General features: G+C 40.7%; 1 pseudogene; it reads left to right on the forward strand.

Moving 5' to 3' along the window:
* Positions 1–257: 257 nt before the first annotated feature.
* Positions 258–10571, forward strand: LOC102004862 (annotated as a pseudogene).
* The last annotated feature ends 6588 nt before the right edge of the window (positions 10572–17159 follow it).

Raw genomic sequence — 17159 nt, forward strand, 5'->3', positions numbered from 1 at the left:
TTGTTAGGTTAGGAAAATGACACTCAAACCTTAGAGAACAGGGGCTGAGCCCAAGCACGCCAGCAAGCAGGGCTCTTGGTTCATTCTCTCCAGTCTTGGTTATCTCTCTGCTTCACTTTGTGTACGGCAAACATTTCAAAATGGCTGCCCCCAGGGAGGTGCACAGTGGGCGCGGACATATTGCTCGCTAAGGAGCTCACGAAATCCAATCATCGGAGGTCCTGTCAGCCACCGTAGTTTTGCTGGGTTTAAAGGTCAAAGAACCGGACGTGTTCATGGGATTCGCCTTAGCTTATTGGAGATATTTGCGGGTTCGGAGGGAAAGCGAGTGAGCGTCCTCCTGGGGTAGATTTAGAGGCGGAGAAGTTGGTGTAGAGAGAAGCTGGGGCGCGGGACGTGGGTCTGAAGTTGGGGCACCCTGCGGTCCGGGGTGGGAGGTCAAAGGTCAGGTTTGCGGGTAGTTCAGGAGGGCGCAGTGGAGGACAGGGGAGGAAGCGAGTATTTGTCAAGGAATTTTGGGTGTGATCGGTCTGGCAGGAATCCAGTTTGACCAAAGGACCGCTGATATATATTGCTTTGGGTAACTTTGTTTCTAGAAGTTGCAGTCTTCTGAAAGTGCAATTTTTTTTGGTTATGATTTCCTTATCACCTTCTTACCTTCCTTTTTCCTCTTTCCTACCTTAGCCCGACCTTATGAACGGTATGTTCCCCCTCAGTTCTTCAAGCCCACAGATGGAAAGCTTAAGGAGATCCAGGATTAAGTCATCTGAAGTGGTGAAGCTTCTGCACTTCTGTCAGTTATACATGAAAAGAATAAAGAGTCAGTGGTCAACTTACTCCCCTGGAGTGAAGGTCTTCAGCTGGCTGTTTTGGCTCTTGACCTCCACCTAGTAAGTTGATTGACTACCTTTTCTTCCATTCAATAATTCATCTTTCGTCAAACATTTTAAGAAGTGGTGACAAACAATAATTTTATCACTACTACCTTCCCTCGATCCTGGCTTAGTGAGAGCGTGTTTATCATTCCCTTTCTGGCCTTAATGCCGTTCATGAGGAGCATGACTGAACCTCCTAAAGGCTCTGCTTCCTCAGACTCCTGCCCTGGAGTTAACGTTTCAGCCTGAGTTCTGGAGGGATACAAACTTTCCAACCACAGCAGTTGGTTCTTGGGAATTTAATTTGTGGAAATGTTCCCATCCTTCCCTGATAAGAGTGGCTCAGTGTGCGCCATTGTTCTTTCAAACCATGTGCTTTATCCTGAGCGTCTGCTTTCTCCCAGGATTCTGGCATTTTGGTGCGTTAGGGGAGTGTCTGCATCATCAGCCTCAGATAAAGGCCCTGGGCCACTGTGTCTCTAAGAAGATCCATGGTTTTCGTCACCTCACAAGTGTCACAATATACTGCTGGAGAATTAAGCCAATCCTGGGTTACTTGAAGGAAGTAGGACCCTTGAAACAAGTGTCCGGTGGTCTCCGGGCTTTGCCATATATACTTTCCCCCTTTGCTAGTTTTGCTTTGAATCCTTTCATTCACTACATGATAACCAGGAATAGGGTTATATCCTGAGACCTGTGCGGCCTCCTGGTGCATCTAGAAGGGGCCTTGGAGGTGCTGGGAAAACCTGCCTCACATTCACCTTTTTCCTTTTCTAGCAGAGTCTCGGGTGTTCCTTGCCTTGTAGAAGGAACAATTGCCTCACTCCAATCTCTGCTTCTGTCTACCGAGTGTTTTCTTTTTGTCCTGAGAGATGTTTCTCCCTGGAGAGAAACATAGAGCCCATAGTGGGATAAGCTAATCGAGATCCTGAGTTACATCTGCTAAGGTGGAATTCTTAAAGAAGGTCACGTTCAGAGGTTTGTGGGAGTTAGCACATGGACCTGTCTTTTGGGCAGCTACCATTCAACCCACATTATACCCGTATAAATGGGTACGTGGGCACATATGATTTAAAGGAAAGGAAAGCCCAGATCTTCATCTTTTCTAGGATCCCCAAACTGATGTGGCTGAGAAGTCCTGCCCCTCCCTTCCTTTCTCTTTTTATTTTGTTTTGTTTCGAGACAGGGTCTTGCTGTTTTGAGACAAGCTCAGATTTGCCATACTCCTGCCTCAGCCTCCCTATTGCTAGGATTATGGGATTATAGGATTACTTCCCACCTTCCCTTTCTTGTTTACACTACTGGTTCCCAGAAGAAAAGCACACCTACCCCACGTTCAGTTTGCCGTGTTTTATTGCCCTAAGACAAAGATTTTAGGGCACTAATAAAGGGCACATTTAGAAATATTTGCCATATAGCTCATATGTTAGACTCACTCAGCCTTGACTGACTAAACCAGAGATAACCTGACCTAGCTCAGTGTGACCTCACCCAGCTGCACAGCCTGTACTTCCTAGCAACAACAGATGACCAACACTAGTACACACTTACTTCAAGGACTTTCTGCCCAGCAATGAGAGGTGACTGATGCTACCCAATAAATTTAAGCTTTTGTATCTTCTGCTTGCAAACCTATATAAACAGTGCAAAGTCGGCTCTGAGCTGATGCTTTGGAAGGGATTCCCTGATAGCATAATAAAGTTGGTTGCCTTCTAACCCCTTGGTGCAGAGCGTTTTTCCATTCCATTCCATACCGGTTCCACAACAGCAGTAGCTGGGCTAGGGGGAATGTGTCCCCAGCTGAACTTGCTCTTTATCCCACAGCAAGACTGTTTGAAGAAAGGAAAGAGGAGCTTCCTGAATGTGCATGTCATCATTTCTTGGAATATCGTTGACCAAAGACTCAGATTTCTAAATGAAAGTTTAAGGCAGATCCAGAAGACACTGAAGACAGAGCTGCTCAGTTACTGGATGTTCCTGAAGCAGAAGAAAATGACAAAGGCACAGGTGACTTTTTTTACTTTATTCTTGATTCCTTCATTGGTTTGTAGTGGCCTGAAGAAATCACTTAATTTAAATGAAAAGGACAAATTGGAGAAAATGGGCTTTGAATAGAAATAAATGTAGACTCTAGCTTTAAAAGTCAGGACAAACAGGAATAAGGAATATATTTTTGGGCTGGGCTATAGCTCAGTCATACAGCACTTGCCTAACATGCATGAGGTCCTGGGTTCCATCCCCAGAGAAACACATAAAGCATGCACGCACGCACGTGCAGAGAAATGTATTTTCCATAGAGTTCATGCTGCATGATCTTGCATGTTGGAATTTAATGTGTGACTGCAGGACCCTGTTGGTTATATTAACCATCAGCTTGCGTGTGGTATTTCTAGCAGCCACTACTGCGAGAGCGTCACCCTAAGTTACAGGATATGTACTGACTCTGAGGAGACAGATCAGTTCCTCAGGGGATGTCGTATTCTCTGGTTTTTCCTAGACATGATGTGGTAGCCTATCCTTAACAGCATTCCTCTAAAAGACACACAAGCAGGTTTTGTATGGCAGTTTCATTTCATTTTATTTTACTTTTTCAGTGCATGTTTGCAGTATATAATCACCTTCATCATGGGGAATTTGTAAATGTGCATAATGCATCTTAATTCTTTTTTTTTTTTGTCTCCTCCACTTCCTCCAGCCCTTCTTTTTACATGATGATTATTTTATGTCCCCAGTGGGACTGGATGGTGAGGAGTTCAGTGGACACAGTTTTTGAGAGCGCAGCCTGGTGGTCTATATATGCATGGGTTTATCCACGAATAAAGCCTGATTACCTAGAAAATGGAGGGTTCACCTGGCTTTGAAAGGTTCTGTTTGAAAAGATTACTGAACTGGTGTTTGAACACAGACTTGGCCACAGGGAGCTGAAAGTTCTGTGGTAATAGCTCCCTCTGTTGATAATGGCTTGCATTGTTAATCTAAAGATTTAGCTTTAGGTCCTTCTTTTTTTTTTTTTTTCTGTCTATTTGAGAAGGGGTGTCACCGCACAGTTCCGGCTGGCCTTGAACTCACTTTGTAGCCCAGGGTGGCCTGAAACTTGCAATGATCCTCCTGCCTCAGCCTCCTGAGTGCTGGGATTACAGGCGTGCACCACTCACCCAGCTAGATCCTTCTCTTGAAAATGCAAAGACTTTTTTTTGTGTTCAGATCCAGTTATTAACCTCTCATGTTGTATGTTAGTCAGCTTTTCGTTTGTGACAAAATACCTAACTTCCTTCTGCTAGGCCCCGCCTCATTAAGGTTCCACCATCTCTCTATACTGCCATAAGCTGCCAACCCAGCCTTTACCACACACAGTTCTGGGAGTACTTCCAAACCATAGCAGCCCTCTTATTGTTCTTATTTTTAAAGTATGTGAATAATTCATTGCGGTATAATACAATGTATAGATTATATATTTGTACATACATGTATATGCACACACATATACATCTTTGTCTTTGACTTCTGACACAGATCCCTTAAAACCCTTGGGATCTCCTGAATGATAGAGTACTTTTTGTTATTGTTTTGAGATAGGGCTCACTATGTAGTTCAGTCTAGCTTTGAAATCACTAACCTTGGGTGGCCTCACACTCATGGTGATCCTTCTGCCTCCTTCCAAGTGGTGGGATTATAGGCATTTACCACCATGACTGGCATGAGTATCTTTCTTTATTCATAATATACCCCTAGCACTGGCTTGTAATCCCAGTGCTCTGAGAGGCTGAGGCAGGAGGATCACAAATTTGAGACCAGCCTGGACAGTTTAGTGACTTAGTGAGACCTTGTCTCAAAATTAAAAAAAATAAAGGCTGGGGATGGAATCCAGTGTGAAGAGCATGTGTTGAATCCCCAGTGCTACCAAACCAAACCAAAACAAAAAAAAAAATAAGCTCCTTTTATCCATACCTGAATGGACAGTTATGAGGTGAACTAGGGGTGGGTCCCTGGATAGTTGAGGATGGAGGCTGGTCACCAGAAATACCAGTTCTTGATTAGAGGTTTGGAACTGTCAGTCTCACCCTTGCCCTGGTTCTGTCACCAGTGGTCCATGATTTTATCAATCCTGCCTACCCTCAGAAAACCACCATAAAAACCCTCTGTGGCATTTGGAGAGCTTCTGAGTTGGTGAACACATGTGGGAGATGGAGGGTGTACCCCAACTCCACAAAAACAGAAGCCCCCTGCATTTGGTACCTTTTGAGACCACACCCTACTTACCTATTCATCTGGTTAGGTATAGTAGTATTATAGAGTAGTAGGTACAAGATTTTACTGAGTTTTGTAGGTCATGCTAAGAAATCATTATCCTGAGGGAACAGGTTGTGGCAGCCCTCAAATTTGTAGGGAGCTGGACAGAAGTACAGGTAACCTGGGGACTTAGAGCTTTTGACTGGCATCTGATGAAAGTGCAGTCTTTTAGGACCGGTCCACTAAACCTGTGGAGTCTGATGATAATGCCAGGCAGTGTTAGAATAGGGTGAAAGGGTGCAACACCCGGTTGGTGTCAGAGGGGCAAAGAGTTGGAGAATCGCTGTGAGAAGACACTACGTGATTCTTGTCAGAAAGAACTACAAACTCATGGATATATTTTCAGTGGAAAGATTCAAATTACATAATACACATGGTGAAACAATCTGCTGTATATTTTTTTCCTAATTCTTTAATGGCCCATTAACAGATGTTTATCATTTCTATGTCCTAGATGGTTATCTGTGTGGATACCTGCATCTGTTCTCTCTACATATATATGTGTGTATGTGTGTATCTGTACACACATGTGCTTATATTCTTACACATGCATCCATGTGTGTAATCACTTGGATGTAGTGTGGCTTTCTTAGGGCCAACAAATACTTGTCATTTGACTTGATGCTATGGTGTTGTTTACATAGTAGGGTCATACTGTGTCTTTCTGTGTGGACCATACAACTATATGAGTGACTCAGTAGCCTGTGGTTCAGTGATTGTGAATTAGATGCGGAGACACATTCTGCAGAGGTCTGCAAGAAGGTCTAATGACTACATGTTACAGACACTTGGCTTATTGAATTAATGGGTCACTGTCCAACTACAAAGTGTCTTAACTGCTTCTTTCATAGCATGTTAAAAAAGATAGGAGTTACAAGGTTCATACATGTGGCCTACATGATGAAGGTGAGCAAACTAGTTCTTTGACAGTCCTTCCACTTCAGTAAGTAGAGGACCACTCATTGACAGACTTGGTTACAGGAGTCACTGACGCTGGAGGATGTGGCTGTGAGGTTCACCCGGGAGGAGTGGCAGCTCCTGGGCCCTGCTCAGAAGGACCTGTACCGGGACGTGATGCTGGAGAACTACAGCAGCCTGGTGTCCGTGGGTGAGGATGGCCGCCCTGTGTCACTCAGAGGGTGCCCCGTCAGTGGCCTTTCCTTCCTCAGCTTCTGGAAGCTTTGGTATGTCTGTTGTACTTTCAAGGTTAGATTCTCAGCCCGCTATCTGGGCTCAGAGGAAGAGGTGTAGCCTTTCCTAATGTTAGAAAAAGCTTTTAATTTTCAGATATGCACGTTGTGTATTCCCTAAAGTGCGCCATTCTTTTATCTCAGAGATACCTTGTGGAGCTGAGCGAGCCCACATCTTCTCTCATTTCCCACTTACAGTGTTTCAAGCCAGCAGGCCAGATGCCCTCTCCCGTGGAGAGCCACTGTGGACATTAGAAGATGAAACCCACAGTCAAATCAATCTGCGTGAGTGAGAGAGGAGCAGCAAGAGGAGGAGGCAGTGTTCTTGTCGAGTAGCACACTTGTGAATGTGTGAAGATACAAAACATCCTCCATGCATCCTTCCCCCGTAGGGACAGGAATGTAATTGTATTTAGCTGCTTTCTTAGTGTGTTGTTCCATGCTCTGAGCTTCTCCAAAGGTTGTTTTCACCCTCTGCTCTGTCCTATAGGCCTTAAGACCTTACTGCGTGTGTATGTGTTAAGCTCTTGCTCTCTGTGGGGCTTCCCAAGTGACATCCTTCTTAACATTGTCTTATCCAGAGGTTAGTATGCCGTAGCTTACCTGTTTCCTTAGCAACTACCCTTGAGATTGCACTCTTAATGTAAGGAATGAGAATCCTCTCCCTTCTGAGAAAAGCACTGTATCGGGCTGATCAAATGACAAATGCTATAGTCCCCTAATTGATTTAGTGATGGGCAGGGTGAAAGGATAAAGTAGAGACAAATTTAGTAATTCATTACAGGGGGCCTGGAAGTTCAGTGTCCCAGGGTGGGCAGACAGTGACACTCTAGGCTAACCACCATTTACGATAAGTACACAATAATCAGAGGGATTATCAGATGACCCAGAGGGTGGTGGTGACTTCATGCTAAGAAGGTGTTATGCTAAGGGAGGTCGCTTTGCATGACTTAGAGGGCAACAACCTTATGCTGATGAGGATCTTTTTCTGGTGCACCAACTAGGTTGCGTGCCTTCCTAGGATCTTGTGAGTCTATAGAGATTGTCGTGTCCTGCACGACAGGGACATACAAGAATGTGTTATAGCGGGATACAAGGCTGGGATGTTGACTGCTATTTTCCTGGAAGTGTGACGTGGGCACTGTGGAGCAACTGATTTGATGGTGGACTACAAAAATAAGAAGGGGGCCTATTTTAGCAACAGATGAGCTCCCAGGTGTCAATTAGTCCCCTTGAAGTCAAATGCTATGTATCTAGCCCTCTGAATTGCCTTCTGGGGATGTGTGTTTTAGTACCATGTATGGTTATTTCCTTCCCCAGGCTCATTACTGTTTGGGTCTCCTTCATAGGCTCATCCTTCATAGTTCATCCCAAATCTCTGTATTTTGGAATATCTACCTTGATGTTGGCCTTCATCTGCTGTCACTCTTCATGTTTTCTGAATATGATTTCATCTAATAATCTGACCTTCAATAATATTTGTATACTAATGAATCCACATTGCTATCTCTGCTTAAGACCTTCCTTGAGTTTTATATATCTGATTATTTTTTCTCTCTGTACTTACTTGATCTCAAAGTTAATATGATTCAAAAGGCATACTTGATTTCACTTACTTTTGGTTCCTCAGCAGTATTCCTCATTCTTTTTGTGGTACAGGAGATTGAACCCAGTGCCTGCTACATGCTAGGAAGCATTTTACCACTAGCTCTATTGCTAGCCTTTACTTTGTATTTTTTAAATTTTAGGGTCTCACTAGCTTGCCAGACTGACCTTGAACTTAGAATCCTCCCAAGATAGCCCTAGAGTAGCTTGGATTTAGTAATGCACGTCATGCCTGGCCCATCCTCTTAAGTACTACCCACTTACCCTTCAGCTCAAGCCAGCTATGTAGCAGAACCCTTTGATTCCCTGTTTTCTTACTTCATCCCACCTCATCCAGGAGCGAGTCCTGTCATCTTCCCATATAAATCCTGATGTTATCCATTTCTCATCACTTCTTTTCTTCAAACAATTATATTTGCAACTGCCTAGCCTTTTCTTTTTCTTTCTGTTTTATCTTGTTTTTCTTTCCATCCCTAGGATAGCACTTCAGTGAAGTTAAGGAGTAGTGTGGTTTTCCATTGCTAGCACCATACCTGAATTATAGTGCTAGTCACTTCATAAGAACGTGTTGAATGAATAGGTCCCTATTTTGGATGTGAGGGACCCACTGTACCAGTTTTTTGGTACAATACTCACAGTGATTTCCTTGTATGTTACTATTGCCAAGGTCCTCTTTGGAAAACAGCCAAAACTGTTTAACTGTGTTTCTTACTAGTGTTTGTTTGGTTTGTTTTTAATATCACTGTGCTTGTCTATGTCCAGGAGATAAAGTGCTTAGTATTTAATGGGTACAGTTTTTCAGCTTAGGAATATGAAAAAATTCTGGTGGTGATGGTTGCACAACAATGTGAATGTGCTTATTACTGCAGGTCTGCACACTTAAAATGGTTAAGTGGCAAATGTTGTATTTAATCATAATAGAAAAAGTTTCTTAAAAAGGAGATAAAGAACATTTATACTTGGAATTACTTTTAGGTAATATCATATGGTTTCCACTAAAGTACCAGCTGTTTTTTGTTTTATTTCATAACGGTACTCACGAGTGGATTCATTATTCTTTCTTTCCTAGAAATTGGGAAAGCTGATGATCACCTGCAACAGCAATTGCAAAGCCAAAAAAGGCCAAAGAGGGTGGAACAATGTGAAAAGACTGCATTTGGAAATATTCAGAGGTGGAAACATTTTCCTTTAAGCCCAAATCATGATATGTTTGATTTACATGGAAAAACTTTGAAACCATATTTAGGTTTATCCAACCAGAGCAGAAAAATGTAGAACAAAAGAGCTTACTGAGTTCAATATAGGTAGGAGATGCTTTGTCTATGATACTCATGAGCAAACTTATACTAAAATTAAACCCCATACTAAAATTAAAAGTAGAAAACCTACCAGCACCAAGTCACAATTCCTTAAAGAGCAGCAAATACACAAAGTAGAGAAAGCCCATGAATGTTTTAAATGTGGGGAAGCTTTTCGCAAGAAGTCTCAACTCACTGAACAGAAGAAAATTCATTTAGGAAAGAAACCTCATGGATGTAGTATCTGTGGGAAAATCTTCTACAAGAAGTTCAACCTCACTAAACATTTGAATGTTCACAAGAGAGAGAAACCCTATGAATGTGGTAAATATGGGAAAGCCTTCTTCAGGAAATCTCAGCAGCAGAAGATACATAACAAGAAAAAAGCCCCATGTGTGCCCCGAATGTGGGAAAAGTTTTGTCAGGAAATCACCACTCATTGTGCATATGCGAATTCATATAGGAGAGAAACCTTATTTATGTAGTGAATGTGGAAGAGGCTTCATTCAGAAGGGCAATCTTATGAAACATCAGCGAGCTCACACAGGAGAGAAACCCTGTGGATGTACTAACTGTGGTAAGGTCTTCAGCTAGAAGGTCTGCCTCGTAGCACATCAGAGATACCACACAGGCAAGACGCCCTTTATATGTAATGAGTGTGGACAATCCTGTTCACAGAAGTCAGCACTTAGTGGACATCAGAGAATTCACACTGGAGAGAAACCATATAAATGCAGTGACTGTGGGAAAACCTTCATTACAAAGGCAAAACTGATTAGCTATCATAGAACTCATATAGGAGAGAAACCCTATGGATGTGATGAGTGTGTGAAAGCCCACTCCAACATGTCTTGCATTGTTAAACATAAGAGAACACACAGCACGGACAAATGCAGAAGAGCAGTGAAGGTGGATAATTCTACGTGAGTCACACCTTATTGGACAGTAGTAAACTCATTCAAGAGAAAAACCCTGTTAATATAACTGTGCAAATACTATCTATGATCCCTAATAATGTCAAACATCAGTGGGCTCCTAGGAAATGGGAATGTGGTCCCTATTGGACAACCAGGAGTCAGATGTACACTCTCGGAAGAAAACAGGATCTGTACCAGAGAGAAACCTCATGAATGTAGTGAGTGTGCTTGTGCCTCAGGTGCTAATTATGTCTTATTTTATGTCACAAACATGTAGAGAAAAAAACCTTTGTATTTTCAATCTGAATATTTGCTTAAGTGTCAGCTTTGAAATTCTGTGAATATAGGAACTAAGAAAGCCTTTATTTCACAGTAAAGCCTTATTGTGAAAAATCACCATGGATTGTGATGGAGCTTGTAATAATATATTGATTATGAGAAAGCTGTTGCCCTCAAGAGGTGTTACAGACTAGAGAGAAACTGTGAAGGCAGTAACTGTGGTGGGGCCCAAAGTGGTATCTTCTGCCTAAAGTGGTATCTTCTGCCTTTCCCATTAGCAGATAAAAATCATAAAAAAAAAAAAACACTAAACAGATTAACTGCCTTTGGCAAAAATATTAAAATGATTTTGAAGCAAACGAACCCTGTGAAGAGGAGGAACGTTTAAGCTTTCTGTTCCTTTCCAACCTAATTATACTGGATGGGATACCTTGAAACATTCTTATTTGTTAGTGATTACATATTTTAAAAGAGATAGCCTCAGGGATTGGAAGAATAGCACTTACCCAAGGCCCTGTATTTGATCCTCAGAACAGCAAAAATAAATAAGAAAACCTGTTTCACATTGTTACATTATCATTTTATGTTAATTTCTATTTGTGGGTTCTTTTGTGTTTTTCCTCTCAATTCGTCCTCACCAAAGATTATGTAATTAACTATTGCATTTCTTTAGCTCTAAATTTAAATATGTAAAGACTGGAAATCCTTTGAAAAAAATCAAGTGGGGAACAAGATTAGGGAACACTACATTGCTAGGATCCCTTTGATGGTGACATGAAGTCAGGTGGGTGATATCAGACATCTCATGTGTACAGAAGGTGATGTAATAATGGACTACACAACTGAGGCATAAAAGATTGGGGTCAGGCAATAGGAACTGGTACAAACACAGTATTACTACAGTAATTTAGCCCATCCCCTCCCCTACAGAGGGTCTTGGGGGATGGGCACTGATCTGTGAACAAGGACATGGCAGCAGAAGCCTTGCAGCATGCCTTTGTTTGGTAATCCCAAAGTGGCCACCTCAGATATCCTGAAAAAGTGCTGGATCCACCATATGGACCTTGTTTTGTCACAGACCAGTGATGTGCTCCTCTTGTCAATAGCATTCCCAATACCATAATGTACACTCACCCAAGTTACAGTTTACCAAAATGACAGTGTGGCACCTGCCCCCCCCAATAAAAAGGGTGGTGGATGTGCTCTGCTTTAACTTGCCTGGTTCTGTGGCAGAATGTCACAACCGCAACTAACAAGACCTACCTAGGAGGACTGATACTCTGATACATCACTCTTGATTACCCAGAAGTGTGTCTCAGTGGTAACAATGAAACCAAGGACAGGATTGTTGGTCATCATTTCTGTTGTCCCTTCATGAAGAATATTGTTCCAGTCTTTCTGTAGAAGCAAGATGCCCAACAGTCTAGCCCAGCATGTCACATATTCCTGTGATATGAAACCCAGAATGCTTTCTGAGGTCCTTCAGCTGCATGCAAGTGGAACCAGCTTGCACTGAGTCCTAGGCTTTTATAGTTCCTCACTGCCTGTTAGTAATAAACACTTCATGTAATGTGTATGGTTTTATCTCATCAGACTCACACAAGTTGGTAACCAATACCACCAGTTCTTAGACTCCATTCTCTATCTCTTCTATACCCTGGTCTTTGAAATTATAGAGAAGTAGGAATATGAAGTTTAAACTCTTAGACCCTGCCCGCAGTCCTCTGATGGAGCAACCTCAAATCCATCCTGTTGATCTCCGTCCAGAGGTGTTTTGAATGAGTCTTACATGTCCTATACTGAATTGAGAGTAGATCTTCACAGCTGAAATAGCCTTGTTCTCTATAAAGAGCTGAAGAGATTAAGTAGGATAGGGAGAGGCAAATGAATCCAGAAGAGTGGGCTGAATGTAGGTGTAAACTGCAATACTATGTATAGGCCCTCTGTAGACGGTATTTTCAGGGGCTGATCTGTGTAATTATTGAACTGTGCTATGGGTAATGTCAGTAGGCGGTGGCACAAAACTGATGTCAGCATAAGGCTCAGACTGTGTTCCTGGAAAGTGGATTTCAGGAAGGGCTTGAAGTCAAATTATTTAGGCCTATAAATAGATGAATTGTAATCAGGGTGATTTTATAGGTTATTTTAAAAAATTAACATGCTTAGAAACACATGGGAGTTAACATCTCAAATGTTTCCTAAAGATTTTCATATAGATTACAAAATAATTGCTGCATCCCATACAGCTCTCAGTGTTCCCAGGGGAAAAACAGAGCATTAAGAAATAAAGAGAGGAGAGCTGAGGTCAGGTGGAGCCCTCTCTGGATAGGAAGAAAGGAACTGCTCAAGCACCATAGCTGGTTTATTTATACATTTGACAGAGTTACGAGTCAGGTAACACAGGGTTGCCTGGCAACTAATGGCTGGGCATGTCTCAGGCAAAGTGCTGGATTGAGACAGTTTGATTGCCTCAGGTGCTCTTCATTCTCTGACAGGCCTTGCCTTGCCCCCACAGGTGTGATCAATTTACAGCCTCAGCTGCTCCCTACAAATAATTCTAGATGATAAGTAAAAAAACATTACTATTACTTTCAGAATATAACACATTGCTGAATTTTAGCTCTTGAGTATGAAGTCTTTAGCATAAGTAATACACTGTTAATCCTAAAAACTGCATGATAGAAACTTTTACATCCTTACATGATATTTAGAAATTTGTGAGGCATTGAGTATGTATTCAGTATACAGAGTTAACTAGTTGAGAATCTTGTCTAATAAGCAATCAGATCTTCCTTAATAAAGATAAAAAAAACTTAATAAAGACAAAAAAGGGGCCAAAGTGGAGCTAAGTGTGCAATTTTTTTTAATTAAGAAGGAGAACACGCTAAAATATTAACAATAGTTGTTATTTATTTTTGGTTTTGTTTTTTTTTTGTTTTTGTTTTTTGGTACCAGGAATTGAACTCAGGACCTTGTGCCTGCCAGGCAAGCACTTGTACCACTGAGCTATATCCCTGGCTCCAACAATAGTTGTTACATTACATAATGTCATCTTCAAAATGGTTGCACATATAACCAGATATATACATGCAAGATTGATCAAACAATTACACATGAACAGTTCCTTTCAATAAACCAACAGATATTAGTAGCACAATTATCCTAGCTATCTTATGTATATATATATATACATATTTTTCCCTCTTCTTTCTTTTTTCTCTCCCTTCCTTCATCCCAGTTGCTCCTTCCTATTTGAGCAGTTTCTTTTCCCTTTCACAATATCTATTGCACCTTTTAGATTTTATTTTCTCTTCCAGGTTCTTGTAGTAGGGAGGAAATACAGTGTTTACACATGTGAATCTGATTTATTTCACTAATGAGTATGGTCTCTATAGTTGCTTCCATTTACCTATAAAAGCCTCGAGTTTATCTTTTCTTTATAGCTGAGTAATACGCCATTGTATAAAAATACCACATCTTTTTTATCCATTCCTCAGTTGATGGACATTTGGGTTGTTTCCAAGATTTAGCTATTACAAATTGCCCTGCTATAAACATGGGTGCACATATATCACCCTGATGTGATGTTTTCAGTTCTTCTGGAAAAAAATACCCAGGAGAGGCATAGGTGGGTTGAATGGGACCTCTAATTCTAATTTACTGAGGAATCTCTAGACTGATTTCCACACTGGTTCCAGCAGTCTGCTCCCACCAACAGTGGAGAAAAGTTCCTTTTTCCCCATATCCCCTCCAGCATTTGTTATTGGTTTATTTCTTGATGATAGCCATTCTTTCTGGGGTGAGATGGAATCTCAGGGTTGTTTTAATTTGCATTTCTCAAATGACTAATGACATTGAACATTTTTTCATGTATTTATTTGCCATTTGTATATCTTCATATGAGAAGTGTGTATTCATCTCAGATGCCCATTTTTGTATTGGGTCTTTCAATTTTGGGGGTCTGATTTTTTTTTAAATTCTTTATATGTTCTAGACAGGAGTCCTTTGTCTGAGGGACAGTTGGCTAAATTTTTTTTCACCAATTTGTGGGTTTTCTTTTCACCCTGTTGGTGATTTCTTTAGATGTGCAAAAACTTTTCAATAAGATGAGATCCCAGTTGTTGATTCTTTGAAGCATTTCCTGGGCAGTTTGGTTTTTGTTCATGAATTCTCTACCTACCCCTATGTCTTCAAGACTTCCACCTACTTTCTCTTCCAGTAGATCTAGTGTTTCTGTTTTAATATTTAGATCTTTAAGCCATTTTGACTTTACTTTGGTGCATGGTGATAGGCTTGTGTCTAGTCTTAGTCTTCAGCATGTGGAAAGCCAGTTTTTCCAGCAACATTTATTAAAAAGGCTATCTTTCTTCCAGTGAACACTTTTGGCCCCCTTTTCAAAGATAAGGTGGCTGAGTGTCTTTGTGGTTGTGTCTGCATCTTCCAGTCTGTTCCATTGATCTTCAGGTCTGCTTTTTGCCAATACCGTGCTGATTTTATCACAGTAGCTTTGTAGTATAATTTCAGATCAGGGATTGTGATACCTCCTGCCTTGCCTTTGTTGCCCAGGATTGCTTTTGCTATTCTGGGTCTCTTCTGTTTCCAGATAAATTTTAGGAATGGTTCTCTAAATCTGTGAGGTATACCAAAGGTATTTGAATTGGTATTGCATTGAATCTGTATAACAATTTTGGGAGTATGGCCATTTTCACAATGTTGTGTCTTCCTATCCATGAGCAAGGAATATCTTTCCATTTTATAAAGTCCTCTTCAATCTCTTTTTTCAGAATAGTGTAATTTTCACTGTGTGGATCTTTTACTCCTTTTGTTAGATTGATTCCTAAGTATTTCAGGTTTTTGGATGCTATTGTGATCTCTCTATTGAGATGATCATGTGATTCCTATGTAATTCCTATCACCATGTTTTGAAATTCTGTATTGTCCTCTATGCTGTTTTGTTTATGTATTTGTTTTTTAAAATGAAAAACAAAATTTTTATGTATATATAAGGATAGCTGGAATAGGTGTATTACTGATGGCTGTGGTTTATTGAGAGGAACAGTCAATGCTTAAAATTTTCATTTTTCTTGACCAATTTTGCACACTTGAATTTGGTAATCAGAATGACTGATCTGAAAACAGTATGCAGTATAAGAACCATTGTTGAACTCCTACCATCTTATATGGTGAAGCTCTGCATCATTCCCAGTGTTTTATTTTTATCTTTGTTACTGTCTTTGATTGATCAGTCTTACATTCTTATGTCTAGTGGACTGAGCAACTACTGAAAACAAGTACTATTCATTGAATGGTTTGTGCTTATATTGTTTGATCAATTTTGCATGCCTATATGTTGTAATTGAGCAACTACTTTGAAGATAACAGTATGCAAAAAAATAACCATTGTTAATTTCTTATTATCTTGTTTTCAAATTCTGTATCATTGTTTTTATTGTTTTTTTTTTCTCTTTAAAATAAAATGTTTAAGAGGAATGTGTTACTGCTTGGATTAATATCGCTCCTTCTTAGAACTTCTGCCAGGATGTGACTTTGGAGAATTGTAGTGATCTGGTGATGCTGGTAAGGACAGTTGACCTGTGTTGAACCATATCTTTGATGGTGTGCACATCCAATTACCGTGGCTTCCAAAATGTTTCATGATACTGAACTTGAGATTACTGGCAATCGATTTTTAGTTCCTCTTATGTTCCCAAATAGAACTTGCTGTTACCTCCCAGATGATGGATCTTTGTCTGCCAAATCAAAACTATATCTGTTTGTAACATTCTGACCTTTTCATAGACATCTCCCCAGAAAATTCAATCATAAAAGTGTCCATGTCTTTTTTATTCCCTGGGTACAGGCTACCAACCTACCAAACCAGGTATGAGCATTAATTGTAAACGAAAAGATGGGCCCTGCATAAGAGAAGATGCTATGCAAAGTCAATGTTTTTCAGGAGAACCAGCAAGATGGAAGGCCTTGAAACTCAAGTTACTGGCAAAGAGGGATTGCCCCCTTTCATATGTGTACAACAAGGACAAAACTTTGAAGATGTCGTGGATACCTAAATCAATTATGTGGCTCTTTTTTATAATTTTTAAAATTTTAGTACATGTTTGCAGTTCATGAAGTTTGCAATAATCTTGGGGAGTAGTTACATGTACATATTATGGCTTTTTAATCCAGTTCTTCCCTACCCCTCCCTGCTCCAGTTTCCCTATCCCCCTTTTCATACTTGATATTTGTCTAGCTCATGTTATGCATACAGTGTTTACATAAATTGGGGTTATTAGGTTGCTGTTCCTGGCACATCTTTATTCCTGCCATTTCTCCTTCCCCTTCTCCTCACCCCTCACCATTGTTTCCTTGGGCCCCTTTCCTATTGCAAGAGATCCATCCCATTGTCCCTTTTATCCAAACTTTCTTTACAAGGCTCTTTTTTGCTTAATGTTTCAAAAACATGTCTTTTTGATTGATGTTCATTAGGATGTTGTTTTCTTCACATAATTTCCCAGATTTCCTCTTGCTTTTTCTCTGAAAATCTCACTGTGGAAATATCCACAGCTCTTCACACCTTTCACCATGATCAAGAAATTAATTGTCACGAGTAACACATGGGTACATTTATGCTGTACCCATTTGGGCATTTGGTCCTGGGTATGGTTTTTGTATTATAGTTGGGTATTAGTGGACCATATGTGTGAC

This window comes from Chinchilla lanigera, unplaced genomic scaffold, assembly GCF_000276665.1.
Source record: "Chinchilla lanigera isolate Chin_1 unplaced genomic scaffold, ChiLan1.0 scaffold00157, whole genome shotgun sequence".
Taxonomy (NCBI): Eukaryota; Metazoa; Chordata; class Mammalia; order Rodentia; family Chinchillidae; genus Chinchilla; species Chinchilla lanigera.